This window comes from Micropterus salmoides, unplaced genomic scaffold (assembly GCF_014851395.1).
Source record: "Micropterus salmoides isolate LMB-PRFRI ecotype aquatic unplaced genomic scaffold, ASM1485139v1 Ms_hic_scaffold_5, whole genome shotgun sequence".
NCBI classification, from domain to species: Eukaryota; Metazoa; Chordata; class Actinopteri; order Centrarchiformes; family Centrarchidae; genus Micropterus; species Micropterus salmoides.
The window spans coordinates 13,636,006-13,642,005 of NW_024044237.1; positions in this window are offsets into that span (position 1 = coordinate 13,636,006).

Here is a 6,000-nt window from a genome sequence, read left to right on the forward strand (position 1 = left end):
TACTGGGGGACCTTTATTGTCTCACACTGCCATATGCCACCCAAGACAAACTTTGCCTTTATTGATTGTGAAAAAACGGAGAAGATGCTTTGAAAAGTGCTGCATAACAAGACAGAGCAAAAATTCAACAAAATTCATTGCTGTTCATCTTCCCTCACCTGTACACTCAGATGAATGACCTTAAAAGGCTTTATTCGCGGAGGAAGCAGGCGGGGTTACAGCCAGTGTGAGCATGCGTGCGCGTGCGAGCGTGTGCTGATTGTGTAAGAGGCAAGAGAGAAGAGAAGCAAGAAGAGCGGAGATAAGAGAAAGGAGGACTATGTAAGACGCCAGGGAACACCTAAAATGTGCCTTCAATCACCTGGCAATCACCTTGTTGCCTAGCAGCAACAGAGCATAATAATGACTCCGTGTTGCAAGTTACCTGCGTGTGTGTGGGCCCTTGTGTGTCATACAGACCTCCCTAACCGCCAGGTGGTGTGCCTACCTGTCTGACTGTGCAGATTTCACGTCATCTCCTGTGATTGCTTCAGCCCAAACTCCTGTAATAATGTTCATCTGCTACAAATGACCAGTCTTTACATGACTCACCTGTACAGTAAGTACAATATATTTTTTTTGTAATTATTGATTTTGGCCAAGTGCTTAATCACACAGAGAAGCTCTAGATGGAGATTATTGTTACATTGGCTGAACAGCTACATTATAATTGACTGAAAAGGGCTCTGAAAGGAGATGTTTTCATTCATAGTGGGAATCATTAGTCTAGACTAGTCTAGTTCCTTTAGTGCCACAGGACCCCTCATGTCTAGGCAGGAAATTGTTACTTATAGTATGAGTCTCCTCTCCTATCCCTCCTCTCCAAGCCTAGGGCTCACTCACACACCATGCACATAAACATACTTGCATTATCTAGTGTTGAGGATGAGGTAGCCAACAAAGTGATGTCATAGCCCGATCACTTTACCCGTGGTCCTCTTCCTCCCATGACCTGGACGGCAGATCGATGAGGAATGGAAGGAATGAGACGAGAGCAAGACTGAGTGCATGTGTGTGTAAGTGGCTGATGAGAGAGAGAGCAAAACAGCCAGAGGGAGAGAGACATGAGTTATTGACAGGAAAACGCTCTTTGCTGCCTCCATCCTGAATCATTTAGAGCTGATGACATGTCTAAATTCTTACTGATACCATGCCATGTCAGCTGTTGGCTACACAACGCTCTTCAAAGCTCCACATATTGAGCTGGACAGCAATATTAGCCCACATGTGCTGCAGCCAACTGCACACAGGCCTGGCAGGTATTACCGAGAGGGAATCTCCTGGGAATCAGCCTTTGGTCTCGTTCAGTGGTCAGGTCCTTTACAGGGTGGTGTGTATGGGTCACTGGATTCCTCGAGCATGAGGTAAAAGTAATGAGTCATACAAGGGTGGCCCTGGCCTCACAGACCATAGACATCAGCTATTTAATACTAAAACTATTAGATATTAGAGCAGAAACCAATACCAGTAATGCATCAGTCTTCCCATTTTCTGAAGAAACAGTAATATTTATGTTTCCCTCCTCTCACTAAAGAATATACATCACGGGCTTTAGCGTCAAGTAGAATGTGTGGAATCTCAAACATGGTCAGGAAATTCTATGTTATGCTATGAATAACTTGAGATCCTGCAGCACGTCAATATACTGTCAGCCATAAAGCGTCACCACAGGTCAACACCTGGGCGGTGCCAAAGAGAGTGCAGCAATAGAAAGTGACAAATTACCAGACAAGGAAAGGCAGAGAGGTGGACATCACTCTTGTACTTTGTACTGTTCATCAAGTTTAATATTCACTGATTAAGTAGGTCAAAGTTAACAAGTAGCAGTACTTCAAGAATGCCATGTTGTGAAATCTCTGTGTTTCAGATAAAGACAGGGGAAAACACAACCAGCTGGAAGTCAGGAACTAATTTATACTCATGATCCCACAGTTTTACTAGAATAATGTGAATAAAGGATCAGTGGAGCCTCTTTGCTGAAATTCTGGGAAGAATTAACCCATTTTTGAAACAACTATGAATTTAAGCTCTATTATTGTAGAGGACACTCAGTTAAACATACATTCAGTCATCAGTCATGCTCCTGTCATTGGTGTCTTTCCCAGCAAATGATGATGCAACTAAGAACTGTAAAAACAAAATGAACAAATCAAAATCACCTTGTCACAGACATAAAAAGATTGATTTTTGGCCACTTGGCAGGGCACAGATCCAAGCTGTAGTAGTATGAACGCAGCAAAAATGGACCAATGTAAGTCCAATATTCACTATTAGCTTAGTTTCCACCAACTCCTGAGAAAATCTTCTAGACTATCTGGCTTTTTTGCCGCTAATTGCTTGACTATGTTCACCAGCTAGCTTAGTTTTGCTAACTTTGTCTGCCATTAGTGCTGATCAGGAGGTGTAAAGTGGGTTTATCAGAGCTTTTTTGACAAAAACAGCTGCCTGATGTATCTGGAAACGATAAAAGCAGTGACACGGAACCAAAACGGAAAAGTTGGAGGCCCTAAGAACCAAAATATTAAGCTGAAAAACAGTAGAACGGTCTATACAGCTGAGAGGAAATGCATAGTTCTGTGATAATTCTCTTTTTGTTCATCCTTTCCACAAAAACCCGTTTCAAATAAACACAGTCACTTAATCAATTGTTAAAGGGTAACTTGGATTTTATTCAACCTGGACCCTATTTTCCATGTATCCATGTGACTAATTGGGACAACATTTTTTGAAATTGGTCCAGTATTGAGCGAGCCAGCTGCAGTCAGCAGCAGTGAAACAGGGCTGCATCGTAATCCTTGCGGGCAATTGCACCCCGTTAAAGGACATCCACTAAAGTCCTTGTTTTTGCCACTGACACACTTATGTGTCAGCATTATGGAAAGGATCCCTACAGAGATAGACCATTTTTAAGTCGTAAGATCATTTTTGTGTTAACCGGAAACACTTGCTAAATCGCTTTTGTTAAAACCACCAGACTCAAAAACTGTAATTTTATCTCTCTGGTCTACTTCTGCCTCAGTCATTTAGTTTGTGTTATTGTGTTTGTGTTTTTAACCCTTTAAAACACCAAAGTAACAATAACAATGTTTTTATCAAAGGAATGGCTTTATCTCTGCTAAGGAAGTAAACATTCAATTTTAAAATCTGTGATGAGTTGTTCCAGTAATTGTAAGTAAGTTGCATAGATTTGTTTTTCGCAAATATTTGAGACCCAGATTCCACACTAATATGTGTGATGCAATTATCTTACACCGCATCAATCACTGACATGATTTTCTACATTCCAATTTAAAGTGACTACTGCACATAAATTGCAGGAGTGATCCTTGATGACTGGATCTAATAGCCAGTCTGATCCCAGTGATCTGAGTAACTATGGCACTGACAAGACAAAACAAGCAGGAACAATGGCAAACAAACAATACGTGCAGGAAACTCAGCTTAATAGTTTTGTTGACTGTATAATTTGTCATGCAAGTCTTTGCCCCCGGATTGTTTGTATCAAATAGGTGTTACAGTATTTGTGATTTTCCAAGTGTTTTTTTTCCATCCCTGAGCCAAGGTGAGGTTTTTTTTAACACATCAGTGGCATAAAGTAAACCAAAAGCACGATTTATTAATGTTTTTATTCTCATAATATCCCATTTGAGATTAACAGTGAATTTCCCCAGAAACCATAAAATATACTCATATCAGGGTTTGTAGACAGGCTCATGTTAAGTTTGTAATTGTGTTGATGGGTGGAGGTACAGTGTGATAACAGATTAATGAGCTCTCTGTCATACCTTCCCTTCAGCACTAAGCGGCACTGCTAAGGCTTCGCATTTTTTCGATTTGACAGAGACAGGACATCCAGTACCAACCAAGAAAAATCAACAACATCAGAAGTCACAAAGGTATTTTTTGGAAAATGTTCTGCAGGTTGTTGTGCACTCAGTATAGGACAAAATATGGCTTAGTGACAACGAATAAGCCCTTCTTACATCAGACATTTTGACATGTCCCAGTAGGAAAAGCCCAAGTATAGATAATGAAATTAATGAATTCCAATTAGAGGCTCAGAGGCCTGGTCTAGTGCATGCTTACATTCTGTTACACTGTCATGGTTTACTGCGACACTTGAATAGAACAGACAGACATCAATAATGTTATTACACCCAACACAGTATTTGAGTTTGTATTTTTCAGCACTACAAGGAGTTTCTCCTACATTCCATACATGTGCATGGGGAATGAATCACTCTAGACATATCTATACACAAAAGATACTATACCCTAATGTTTAATTTTCTATTGTGGCAATAAGTATGCCATATATGAGTCTATGTTTATTAGCAGGAATTATGGAAAGGCTGTGCTATAATTTTGTTGTTGTTGTTCTGAGCTGTCACCAGATTTGTGGTGCCGTCATCACCATGAAAACCATGTTAATTTTTATTGAATATGCAAAGAGCTCCTCCTGCTGTGTGTTTCTCATTACACTCAAGTGAGCATCTACAGCACACCAAAAGGTTCGGTGAAAAAAGTTTGCATTTTGAAAATTCTACAAATACTTAAAGAAACCCTGTGGAGCTTTTGACCACTTGTGGCGCTGTGGAGCAATGTTTTTGCGAGTGGGAATTCCCGTTTTGTTTGTATCATGCACGCCTACAGCGATGCACATGTGAGAGCTTGTAGGCACCATGACACACATTCCTGATGCCTGTTTCATTTTGGCAGCTGTAACACATAAAATAACAAGAAGTGCAGCAATGTGCCAAGAAAGGAAGTGAAGAAGAAGACGACTAGCGTGTAAACATGGAAGTAAACAATGTAGGATTTAACTCTTTTTTTTTTTTTTAAATGTCTTTTAGAAAATGTTTTATATCTTGTTTCAGTGCATGTTAGTTAGACCTCAAGGATACATACAGTGCTTTTTGGTGAGCAACACTAACTGTAAGCATAACTTTTGTTTGTTTACAAGAAATCTTTAAGATGCCAATTTTCCAATGTGTCATGCTCAAAGATAGAATTAGTATACAGTAATGAGCTACTGGGACACAGGGAATGATTGCAGCCTGGTGAGATCAGCTTATTTTCCATGTTGTGCATGAAACTTGTATTCACAGATGCATCAATTTAGAGTCATTTTCTCTATAACAGGTGTGCATACAATCAATGTTCAGGAAAACCTTTGTAAAATGCTGGCAAGTCTATACTTTCCCATGCATTTATCTTCATAAGTGATGATATAAGTGTAAGTCAAAAGAGCAGCCGAGGGGAAAAGCCAGAGACATGTTTGGGGGATTGCAGTGCTGCAAGTCAGATGGGTGAAAGCAGGCGGAGAAGGCCTTCTATTGTTGTGGAGAGAATAAACTCTCACTCAGTCAGATTCCATCCTACCAGTGCGGTCACGGTGGCAGCACCCTGATAAGCTTCTTCTGAAGCATTCTCAAAGAGTCTGTTGTTCTGTTCTGCCAGATCAAAATTATTTCCCCCTTTTGAATACCTCTGTGGCCTATTTTCAGACAACAACTTACAGATTTGATGCTGGCACAGTGTTCTGGGCTTATGAATTCATACATTGATGCCTGTTTGATCTGATACAGCATCTGTGTTGACAGGTCACGTGTGGGAAGCGGCATAGTTTCTCTGTCTGTATCGACTGCATGAAGCAGGTGTGGTTTTTCACCGCCGCTTAGTACAATCATACCTGAATGAAAGCTTAAGTGCCACACTAACATCATAGACTCTCTAGTTGCGTCACTCACTGCGGTCACCGCTGGCTAGCTCTCTCCATTTCTCCACCCACAGCATCCATTCCACAGTATCAGTGCATTTAAACACAAAATCAGAGTTTGGTTGGAAACCATGGCAATGACTTGCAGTGACTTGCCACTGCAGTCACCACAGCACTGGGCAGAACATCTATAGACAGTTGTAGAACCACATTGTTTTCCTCCACTGGTCTCTAAAAAATTT